The sequence below is a fragment of the Bos taurus genome, chromosome 14 (assembly GCF_002263795.3).
Source record: "Bos taurus isolate L1 Dominette 01449 registration number 42190680 breed Hereford chromosome 14, ARS-UCD2.0, whole genome shotgun sequence".
Taxonomy (NCBI): Eukaryota; Metazoa; Chordata; class Mammalia; order Artiodactyla; family Bovidae; genus Bos; species Bos taurus.
In genome coordinates, this window is record NC_037341.1 from 6,628,805 (window position 1) to 6,641,257 (window position 12,453).

At 46.5% G+C, this 12,453-nt stretch overlaps 1 long non-coding RNA gene across 3 annotated transcripts in view; it reads right to left on the minus strand.

Annotated features, from left to right (window-relative positions):
- Positions 1-12,453, minus strand: part of LOC132342175 (uncharacterized) — a 44,253-nt gene that overhangs the window by 19,139 nt on the left and 12,661 nt on the right. Inside the window, exons 3-5 of one of the 3 annotated variants that reach the window (XR_009490437.1) lie at positions 7,429-8,789; positions 6,773-7,122; positions 6,106-6,192 (exon numbers count right to left, since the gene is read on the minus strand). This is a non-coding gene — a long non-coding RNA (uncharacterized lncRNA). Of the gene's footprint in view, positions 1-6,105; positions 6,193-6,772; positions 8,790-12,453 lie in introns of all 3 variants that reach the window. The other 2 variants (XR_009490436.1, XR_009490438.1) reach the window with 2 other exon arrangements.

Consider the following 12,453-nt stretch of genomic DNA (forward strand, 5'->3'; position numbering starts at 1 on the left):
TTATAGCGTTTGGATGGAGTGGGTGCTCACTAATTATTTCAAAGCATCATCCCTTGTACTCTATATTCTAGACCTGAGCTGTGCTCTGGGTAGTTATCCAATAGCAAGCTCAAATTCTTGGGAAGATGTCAGTATTTCCATCATCTGCAAACTTTGTGGGAGGAATCACAACACACACTCCACAAAGCGAGTATTACAGAATGTCCCCCCAGTGGTTTGATGACTTTCAGTGGCACCCATATGGATCATGGAATTCCATCTCTTAGTCCTGCACTTGGTGGCCTCAGGACTGTGGAATTACAAGTAGAAGTTTGTAGGCAGGTGGCTGCAGATGGTGCAGTGCTCAGTGAGGTCATGGACTGGGGACAGAGAAAGGACAACCTTTTTGATTAATGTGCTGGTGAAGACATCAAATGTGGAAGGTGTTACTTGGATACTGTTTCTCAGGCAGCAGGGATCAGAGTGCATGGAGCATGCAGCATTCATTCTTCAGGAAATGCTAAGAGAAGCAGAGATACGAGTGAGGGGCTGGATGAAGCAAGAGGAACAGTGAGGGGAGATAAGATCAGAGAAAGACCAGAAACTCAGTGTGTGTGGACAGGGGGTGAGCTTAGTCACTAAGTCACATCCAACTCTTTTGTAACCCCATGAACTATAGCCCACAAGGCTCCTCTGTCCATGGGATTTCCATGGACTGGAGTGGGTTGCCATTTCCTTCTCCATGGGATCTTCTAGACCCAGGGATCAAACTGGCATCTCCTGCATTGCAGGTGGCTTCTTTATCAATAATTCACGGTGCCCAGGACAAAATGAAGATGCAGAGTCTCTGGTTCAGAAATTACTAAGAATTCCAAGACAGTGACAGCAGAGCTTCAAACCAATCACAGGCCCTTCTGAGCACGACCGTGCAATACCGTCTGCACACCGTGAAGCCGGCCATGTGTGGGCCCGGTAAGCCACCACTTGCTGCTTCGCTCACTCAGTGAGAAATCCCCAGAGACTTGAAACCAAGGGGGGTACAGTGAACAGTTTCACTTAAATCACTGAATGTTCTGGAGGCGTGCAGCAGGGGAGGAAGGGAAACAGAGAGACCAGCTTCAGGGGTATCACTGTCACCAGAGAAAGGGGTGTTTTGAAATACTTTCCTGTCAGATCCCATTTCTTTTTCTTTTCTTTTTGGCCACACTGCACAGCATGTGGGATCTCAGTTCTGCAACTGGGGATTGAACCTGCACCCCTACAGAGGAAGCACGGAGTCTTCTCAGTGGTTAAGATTCTGTGATTCCACTGCACGGACATGGGTTCCATCCCTGGCTGGGGAACTAAGACCCCACATGCTCTGTGGTGATGCCAAAAAGAAAAGGGAACCTGCAGAGGAGCAGTCCCATCCGAGGTGCTTTTTGGGAGTAGAGACATAGGGATTTGCTGGTGAGGTGAGTTGAGTTTGAGGGTCAGAGAGAACATGAAGGTATTTTCTAAGTTTTTGGCCTGAGCTGTTGAGTGGATGCTGATGCCATTTACAGAAACAGGAAAGACTAGAGGGGAAACAGATTGTGTAAGAAAAGAATCCTCTTGGAACTGATGTTAAAGATGTGGGTCAGACATTCAGGTAGACAGACATGAGTGGTATGGTAAGACAGACATGAAGACATGAGACAGACATGGTTAGCACCAGAGATGGAGTTGGCCTCAGTACACGTGGTCCATGAAGGCTGCATTCAATAAGGAAGGTTCCATACGTCCTGATGTTCACCACCAACATGCAAAGCTATGCTTTTAGGTAGAGTCCCAGCTCTCCTGCTTATCAGCCATGTGCCCTTGGACATGTTTCTTTGCCCCTTTCCATTCATAAAATAAGAATAAACATACATATCTCCTAGGGTAGCCCTGGAGATTAAAAGGGATAATGCATGTAATGTAATGGCCAGCAGGAAGCACTGTATCAATAGTTGCTATTAATGCAAATCAGTTATCTATGAGATAAATTCAATTGTCCTGAAATGTACTTAAGGAAATTTAGTGTTCAAACAGAATAGATTCAACCTTGAAGATAGGCAAGAGGTATTTTCGACTCTCCTCCCCCTTCCCCAGTGAAGGTCAGAGATTTGACTTTATTTAAAGTTAGACTAGGTTAAGAGGCCAGACACTCGCATAAAAACATCCCCTTTATCTCTTTTCCCTTCCACATAATTGCTGCAGAATCTCTCTCTCTCTCTCTTTTTTCTCAGTACAAGCTTTCAAAGTCCTGGCTAAGGATTCAGACTTCCTGGTACCCAAAAGTTAAGCAAAATAAGATGTTTGAAAGCAAGAGAGGCTGATCTTGGCTCCAGAAATATGGGATGGTCAGAAATATTGGGGATTTGATGTGGGGGTGCTACTGCATTTGAAATTTGAGACCTGAAAAAAAGGCTTCCCGAACCTCTTGAGAAACCTGCATGCAGGTCAGGAAGCAACAGTTAGAACTGGACATGGAACAACAGACTGGTTCCAAATAGGAAAAGGAGTATGTCAAGGCTGTATATTGTCACCCTGCTTATTTAACTTATATGCAGAGTACATCATGAGAAACGCTGGGCTGGAAGAAGCACAAGCTGGAATCAAGATTGCTGGGAGAAATATCAATAACCTCAGATATGCAGATGACACCACCCTTATGGCAGAAAGTGAAGAAGAACTGAAGAGCCTCTTGATGAAAATGAAAGAGGAGAGTGAAAAAGTTGGCTTAAAGCTCAACATTCAGAAAGTGAAGATCATGGCATCTGGTCCCATCACTTCATGGGAAATAGATGGGGAAACAGTGGCTGACTTTATTTGGGGGGCTCCAAAATCACTGCAGATGGTGATTGCAGCCATGAAATTAAAAGATGCTTACTCTTTGGAAGGAAACTTATGACCAACCTAGACAGCATATTAAAAAGCAGAAACATTACTTTGCCAACAAAGGTCCATCTAGTCAAGGCTATGGTTTTTCCAGTGGTCATGTATGGATGTGAGAGTTGGAGTATAAAGAAAGCTGAGTGCTAAAGAACTGATGCTTTTGAACTGTGGTGTTGGAGAAGACTCTGGAGAATCCCTTGGACTGCAAGGAGATCCAACCAGTCCATCCTAAAGCAGATCAGTCCTGGGTGTCCATTGGAAGGACTGATGCTGAAGCTGAAACTCCAATACTTTAGCCACCTGATGGGAAGAACTGACTCATTGGAAAAGACCCTGATGCTGGGAAAAATTGAGGATAGGAGGAGAAGGGGACGACAGAGGATGAGATGGCTGGATGGCATCACCGACTCAATGGACATGGGTTTGGGTGGACTCTGGGAGTGGGTGATGGACAGGGAGGCCTGGCGTGCTGCAGTTCATGGGGTTGCAAAGAGTCGGACATGACTGAGTGACTGGACCGAACTGAAGCATGAGGAGAGATCAGACCTGGCTCCTTGGAGGAGGCTGGAGACACTCCACCTTTGGGAGCTGAGGGTCCTGGTTCCACCAGGCTCTCCACAAGCCTCTCCCCTTGCTCCATTCTGTCAGCCAGACCTGCAATCATCTGTGTACCTTCTTTAATTGATTCAATTAGGAAATGTACTAAAAACTTCAGAGAATAATAAACTGTCCATCCAGATATTTGCTTTATAAATTATTTAACAGTAAAAGAAAATGTAAAATGGAAGTCCCTTCATTCCATTCTCCTCTGCTGAGGAAATCAGGGTCTAAGGAATGGGAAAGACTAGAGATCTCTTCAAGAAAATCAGAGATACCAAAGGAACATTTCATGCAAAGATGGGCTCGATAAAGGACAGAAATTGTATGGATCTAACAGAAGCAGAAGATATTAAGAAGAGATGGCAAGAGTACACAGAAGAACTGTACAAAAAAGATCTTCATGACCCAGATAATCACGATGGTGTGATCACTGACCTAGAACCAGACATCCTGGAATGTGAAGTCAAGTGGGCCTTAGAAAACATCACTACAAACAAAGCTAGTGGAGGTGATGGAATACCAGTTGAGCTATTCCAAATCCTGAAAGATGATGCTGTGAAAGTGCTGCACTCAATATGCCAGCAAATTTGGAAAACTCAGCAGTGGCCACAGGACTGGAAAAAGTCAGTTTTCATTCCAATCCCAAAGAAAGGCAATGCCAAAGAATGCTCAAACTACCGCACAATTGCACTCATCTCACACGCTAGTAAAGTAATGCTCAAAATTCTCCAAGCCAGGCTTCAGCAATATGTGAACTGTGAAATTCCTGATGTTCAAGCTGGTTTTAGAAAGGGCAGAGGAACCAGAGATCAAATTGCCAACATCCGCTGGATCATGGAAAAAGCAAGAGAGTTCCAGAAAAACATCTATTTCTGCTTTATTAACTATGCCAAAGCTTTTGACTGTGTGGATCACAATAAACTGTGGAAAATTCTGAAAGAGATGGGAATACCAGACCACCTGATCTGCCTCTTGAGAAATTTGTATGCAGGTCAGGCAGCAACAGTTAGAACTGGACATGGAACAACAGACTGGTTCCAAATAGGAAAAAGAGTTTGTCAAGGCTGTATATTGTCACCCTGTTTATTTAACTTATATGCAGAGTACATCATGAGAAACACTGGACTAGAAGAAACACAAGCTGGAATCAAGATTTCTGGGAGAAATATCAATAACCTCAGATATGCAGATGACACCACCCTTATGGCAGAAAGTGAAGAGGAACTCAAAAGCCTCTTGATGAAAGTGAAAGTGGAAAATGAAGAAGTTGGCTTAAAGCTCAACATTCAGAAAACGAAGATCACGGCATCCAGTCCCATCACTTCATGGAAAATAGATGGGGAAACAGTGGAAACAGTGTCAGACTTTATTTTGGGGGGTTCCAAAATCACTGCAGATGGTGACTGCAGCCATGAAATTAAAAGACGCTTACTCCTTGGAAGGAAAGTTATGACCAACCTAGATAGCATATTCAAAAGCAGAGACATTACTTTGCCAACAAAGGTCCATCTAGTCAAGGCTATGGTTTTTCCTGTGGTCATGTATGGATGTGAGAGTTGAACTGTGAATAAGGCTGAGCGCCGAAGAACTGATGCTTTTGAACTGTGGTGTTGGAGAAGACTCTTGAGAATCCCTTGGACTGCAAGGAGATCCAACCAGTCCATTCTGAAGGAGATCAGCCCTGGGATTTCTTTGGAAGGAATGATGCTAAAGCTGAAACTCCAGGACTTTGGCCACCTCATGCAAAGAGTTGACTCATTGGAAAAGACTCTGATGCTGGGAGGGATTGGGGACAAGAGGAGAAGGGGACAACAGAGGATGAGATGGCTGGATGGCATCACTGACTCGAGGGATGTGAGTCTCAGTGAAGTCCAGGAGTTGGTGATGGACAGGGAGGCCTGGCGTGCTGCAATTCATGGGGTCGCAAAGAGTCGGACACGACTGAGCAACTGATCTGATCTGATCTGACCATACATGCTTAAATCTTTGGACTATCCATATACAGCTCCACAAGCAAAACATATTTTTGTTTTTTTGCACATTAAAGCACTTCCATATATGTCTTATGCTCATATGACTCTTTTTGTAATTTGCTTTCCTCATTCGACATTATGTTGATAAATATGTTCTGTTCATTAATTTTAATTGCTAAGTGCCTCATTTCACAATTTATCTGTTTCTATAATGAAACAGTGTAGGTAGGTTCTTTTCTCTTGTTGTTTCACTCACTGTTTCAAGCGATGCTGGCTTGGCCACCCTGGGTGTGGACCAGCACACCTGCGGGTGACTCCCCAGTGCCCTCTGACAGCAGACTTGCAGCAGAGAAGCTTGCTTCTCTTCCATATTAACAGATGGTACCGGATTGCTTTCCTAATGGTTTCCCTACTTTACATCACTGCCGGGGATGATGAAAGTTCTTGCATCTCCATAGTCTACGACTATGAGTCCCTTACTACTGTGCTAAGTGGGAAAGGCACCTCCTTGTTGCTTTCCTTTCATTTCTTTGATGGGTGGGACACGTCCCTCTCCAGATCCTTATTTGTCAAAGCCTCTCTGGCTGGATCTTTATTACCTGTAGCCAAATGTCATTTCTAAGGAAGGCAGGCTTTCTGACCAGTGCTAACTGACCTGCCGGGCTTCCCAGGTGGCTCAGTGGTAAAGAATCCACCTTCCAAGCAGGAGACTTGTGTTCAATTCCTGGATCAGGAAGATCCCCTGGAGGAAGAAATGATAACCCACTCCAGTATTCTTGCCTGGAGAATCCCATGGGCATAGGAGCCTGGTGAGCTACAGGCCATGGGGTCACAAAGAGTCAGACATGACTGAGTGACTAAACAATGACAGTAATTGACCTGTGAGGGACCACCTGGAGCTCAAGCCGGGGAGGGAGAGTGAAGAGAATGGGAGTGGGTATCTCAAAGGACAAACTTCATTTGCTTCATGATTTTGCCCAGGGATCTCAGGAATCTTGCAATTCAATTTAATACACGATTGTCCAAGATTAAACCTAACAAAACTGTGTTCTCCAATTTTGGATTCTAGTTTTGACATGTGTCTCCTCCCCACTGCTTACCTCTGTGCGGGGTGCTTGAGGAGTTCTCTGAGCTTGGGCATCTTGCCCAAGACTTCTAAAGAGTCAGTCTGGACTTAAAAGAAACCTCTATGCAGGCCAATCCTGCAAATATTTAAGTGTCTACTATGAACAATTCACTGTTTTCCTTCAAATACAATGTATTCCCTTCGAGGGCCAATTAACAAAGTGATTAAAGAAAGGAACAGATGTATCACTGCCTACCTTTCTCTTTTGAGAAGCCCCAGGTCGGGTAGGAAGTGGCGGTTTCTTCTCAGTTCCCCAGCCCCACCGACTGAGTCACCAGGAGAGGTCCCAGACCCCACAGCCTTCTGTCCCAGACACCTGGCCGTATCCTTGTCTGGGACCCTCCTCAGCTGCCAGCCCGCCTCTCTCCATACATTGTCAGGAGCACTCCCTCCGTTGACTTCAACCGCATTTGGATGTTAAAAAACACAGATGGCATTGTGGTTCCAGGCTAATTGCAGCATATTTCTCTGATAAGCGATTCTCATTATGTGCTCGTCAAACGATTATGGAAATTAGTGGTGGTTCCATCTTCGTGCCTGTCAGGTCTGGTTAATAAAAAATGGAAACAAAAAACTAAAGAGAGGAAAACTGTTAAGCTAAGAGTGGTCTTGGGACCAGGAGGCTGGAGGTAAAGAGGAAGGAGCACTTCCAGGCAATCCTCAAGGACGGCTCCAGGCAGGACTGGCCATGTCTGCTCCAGGGAAGTTCGGTCTCTACTCAGGGTCTGAGGCTCCCCAGACTCAGGGGGAGGAGCACATAGGAGCTGCTCATCCCTTGCCCCCCTTGCACCTGATGCCCTGCCTTGGCTTCCTTGGGTGAGCTTAGCCCTTGAGCCTTGGGATGCTGCTCACATGACCGTGGAGATTCTGCTCTGGCTCCTGTGGCTCCTCAGGCTTCTCCATCCACCATGGGACGCAACACAATCTAGAGGGGGGGAACGCAGGCTGAAGACAGACCACGCAGGTTCAATCCCAGGTCCACCACCTTTAGCCATCGCCTTACACTGATGGTCTGAGCCCTGCAGAGCTCAGTGTGCACATGGGCAAAACAAGAAACAGCAGGAGCACTCGTTCCGTGCGGCTCCTGTGAGGCTGTGATGAGATGCTGCACCCAGAGCCCGTTGCACGACGCCTGACTCCACACAAGCAGTCAAGCGATGTTGGCCCCGTCAGGTCACAGCTGTGGAGCCAGTTCTGCCATCTGCTCATCGCTTAGCCATCTTAGTTGACCAGTAAGCTCCACGAGAGCAGAGACACCGCTCTCAGAGTATGCCAACAGCTCACACATGAAAGATGCTTAACAAACTGGTACTGAATGAGTAAGTACATTGAGGAAAACCGGCCCTGAGAACTGTACGCATACTCATAATGGGAAGATGGAGAAATGACTAACCAGAGATTCTCAGGGGAATAATGACATAGGACCTTATAAAGCCATAAAGCCATATTAAAAATTGCAAAAGAAACTAATACAAAAATAGTTCTAAATTCCAAAATGATTGTCACTTATGTCAGTTAAATAATCTCCCCATTGAAGTGACTTATTTATGATCATGATTAAAATTTTATAGGAGAAACCTATGATTTTCAGAGAGGTTAAGTAACCTTCCCAATATTGCACAGCTATTAGTTAGCAGGCGTGTGCTAAGTCATTTCAGTCATGTCTGACTCTGTGTGACACTATAGACTGTAGCCTGGGGTACAGTCCTGTAGGCTTCTCTGTCCATGGGATTCTCCAGGAAAGAATACTGGAATGGGTTGCCATGCCCTCCTCTAGGGGATCTATCAGACCCAGGGATTGAACCTGCATCTCTTACATCTCCTGCATTGGCAGGTAGGCTCTTTACCACAAGAACCACAAAGGGTGAGATGTAAGCTTGGGTCCTTTGAACCTCAAACATGCTCTGTCTTTCCATTAAAAGACCCATTTACTGCTGGAAGAGCCAGGAACACTTGTGGGCTCGTGATGACGCTTGCTGTTTGGGAAAAAAAAAAAGCCACACAGATATTAAAGTAAACTACTTCCCTTTTGGTCTTTCCTTTCATATTAGGCAGAGTTCAAAGTAGACCGGTTCTTGTAATCCTCTGACGATTTCTCACCCTTGTGTATTGATCTGAGAAGCCTCTGGAGTACTTTGCTTCCCAAGGGCTCATCAATAAATGAAGAGGCTTTACCATCAGCAGGTCACAGCGGCAGAGGGAGCTGAAGGAAACTGGCAGACAAAGGAGAGGTTGGGTTGACTGGGGAGACCCAGGGGTCCACCCTTACACGACAGTGCCCGAAGAATTTCCGGCCGGTGACCCTGTCCCTTCTTCCCTCCTTCACACCTTTCTGGTGTGTATCCACGTGACATGATGCTTCTTGGCTGCAGCAGATGGAGTCTCAGTTGCATGGATGGTGGGGTTGGGGGCCTGGAGGGCCCATCTGGGGGGGTCCCTACAGGGGGTGCCCAGCACTGTCAAGCTCCCAGGACCACTACTGAGCCCCACAGGCCCCCAGACTCAATGGCTTCCCTCCCAGGCCCCTGCTCTCTGTTTCCCCAGCCCCCCACCCCCACTCCCTCTGCTCTCTCCAGAATAGTAGCAGAGCGGCCAGCCCCCCACCCCACTTCTTGTGCCCGGCCACATCCAAGGGCAGGGCCCCTGGCCCTCCGGCCCACAGGATCTCTCTTTCCAAAGAGGACAAGAGGGTGTGGGGTGAGAAGAGCCCGGTGAGGGGAAGGATGAGTGCTCCTGAAGGCCGAGCCCCATGGTCCTACTCTGGGGTGTTGACTCTCCTGGATGAATGCTCCTTATCCTCTTCCTGTTAAATATCTTGTTCTAGGCCTACAGGCAAAACTGGGGCTCACAGGTGAGAAAGGACCCGGAGCCCCAAGCTCCTACCATGTGCCAAGCATTGCACTGGGTGCTAAGACCAGGATCCATAGAATCCTCAGAAAGGTGCAAAACCAGCCCTTTCTGTGTCCGTTTTGTGGATGAGGAAGGAAGATATGAGGTGCCCAGATGGCGCAGCCAGTGGGTGGCAGTCAGTACTCAAATCCCACCAACTGGGACCCCATCTCTTTTCAAATGTCCATCCGAGGCCCTCCTGTCCTACAGCTGGGCCCATGTTACTATGGAACCCCATTTCTTGAGGGAGGTTTGGGGATTCTTTCCCCACACTGGTACACAACATCTTGGGCCTGTAAAGGTGTGGGAGCTTGACTAAAGGGCTACAGGATATGAGAAGCCTGGCAGGACCCGGGGCTGTTAGTGGACTTGACTGCTTTGTTGTCAACACTTGAGAGCAGTTGGGAGTTAGGGAGAAGAGTTTAGACAAGACTGCAACTGGTAACGCGGGTTACTGGGCTTGCATTCGTTTTTAGATCTTATTTCCCCAATGCTGGTAATTAGCACTTGGAAGTGTATCTGTGCTGATGAAACTGCCTGCCTGTATTTGTTTCCTGGCTTCTCTGAAAACAAAGGGCTTCATCCACCCTTCCTGAGCCTGTGCATGTGAGTCAATGGGAATCATAAAACATACATTGTAAAGCTGTGTGGTGCTGTAGCAACTGTGAGGAGATACCCCACGTCCATGGGCAGAGAAGCCGCAGCAAGACAGTAGGCACTGGAGCAGCGGCTGCCCAGGGCTGGAGCAGCTGTGAGGAGATATCCCACACCAAGGGCAAAGGAGAAGCCCCAGAAAGAAGGTAGGAGGGCAAAATCGCATTTAGAATCAAACCCCATACCCGCCAGACATGCTCAGAGGGCTCAAATATACCTTGTGCACACCAGGACCCAGGGACTCCACAGAGACTGAGCCAGAACTGTGTTCAAGTGTCTCCTGAGGAGGTACAGGTCAGCAGTGGACTGCCACAGGGGCAGGGACTCTGGGTGCAGCAGACTTGGGTATGGCATAAGCCCTCTTGGAGGAAGGAGCCGTTAACCCCACCATAGAGCTGCCAGAACATACACGGGACTGGAAAACAGATTCTTAGAGGGCACAAACAGAACCTTGTGCACACCAGGACCCAGGAGAAAGGAGCAGTGACCCCACAAGAGTCAAGACTTGCCCATGACTGTCCAGGAGTCTCCTCCAATGGAGGCGTGGGGTCAGGGGCATTGAGTGGGGCAGGCGAGGTGGCCTGCTGCAGGGTCAGGGGCATTGAGTGGGGCAGCGTGCATGCAACCTTTTGAAGGAGGCCACCATTATCTTCATTACCTCCTCCATAGTTTGACCCCAAGTCAAATAACAGGGAGGGAACACGGACCCACCCTTCAACAGAAAATTGGATTAAAGATTTACTGAGCACGGCCCTGCCAATCAGAATAAGACCCAGTTTCCCTCTCAGTCAGTCTCTCCCATCAGGAAGCTTCCATAAGCCTCTTATCCTTCTCCATCAGAGGGCTGACAGACTGAAAACCACAATGACAGAAAACTAACCAAACTGATCACCTGGACTACAGCCTTGTCTAACTCAAGGAAACTATGAGTCATGCCATGTAGGGCCACCCAAGATGGATGGGTCATAGTGGAGAGTTCTGACAAAACATGGTCCACTGGAGAAGGGAATGGCAAACCATGTCAGTATTCTTGCCTTGAGAACCCTAAGAACAGTATGAAAAGGCAAAAAGATAGGACACTGAAAGATGAACTCCCCAGGTTGATAGGTGCCCAATATGCTACTGGAGATCAGTGGAGAAATAACTCTAGAAAGAATGAAGAGACAGAGCCAAAGCAAAAACAACACCCAGTTGTGGATGTGACTGGTGATGGAAGTAAAGTCTGATGCTGTAAAGAGCAATATTGCATAGGAACCTGGAATGTTAGGTCCATGAATCAAGACAAGTTGGAAGTGGTCAAGCAGGAGATGGCAAGAGTGAACAATGACATTTTAGGAATCAGTGAACTAAACTGGACTGGAATGGGTGAATTTAACTCAGATGACCATTATATTTACTACTGCGGGCAGGAATCTCTTAGAAGAAATGGAATAGCCATCATAGTCAACAAAAGAGTCCAAAATGTAGTACTTGGTTGCAATCTCAAAAACAACAGAATGATCTCTGTTTGTTTCCAAGGCAAACCATGTACTATCACAGTAATCCAAGTCTATGCCCCCAACCAATAATGCTAAAGAAGCTGAAGTTGAACAGTTCTATGAAGACCTACAAAACCTTCTAGAACTAAAACCCAAAAAAGATGTCCTTTTCATTATAGGGGACTGGAATGCTAAAGTAGGAAGTCAAGAAATACCTGGAGTAACAGGCAAATTTGGCCTTGGAGCACAGATGAAGCAGGGCAAAGGCTAATAGAGTTTTGCCAAGAGAATGCACTGGTCATGGCAAACACCCTCTTCCAACAACACAAGAGAAGACTCTACATATGGACATCACAAGATGCTTAATACCAAAATCAGACTGATTATATTCTTTGCAGGCAAAGATGGAGAAACTCTACACGGTCAGCAAAAACAAGACTGGGAGCTGACTGTGGCTCAGATCATGAACCCCTTATTGCAAAATTCAGACTTATATTGAAGAAAGTAGGGAAAACCACTAGAACATTCAGGTATGACCTAAATCAAATCCCTATGACTATACAGTGGAAGTGACAAATAGATTCAAGGGATTAGATCTGATAGAGTGCCTGAAGAACTATGGACAGAGGTTTGTGACATTGTACAAGAGGCAGTGATCAAGACCATCCCCAAGCAAAAGAAATGCAAAAAGGCAAAATGGTTGTTTGAGGAGGACTTACAAACAGCTATGAAATGAAGACAAGCAAAAGGCAAAGGATAAAAGGAAAGATATACCCATTTGTATGCAGAGTTCCAAACAATAGCAAGGAGAGATAAGAAAGCCTTCCTCAGTGACGAATGCAAAGAAATAGAGGAA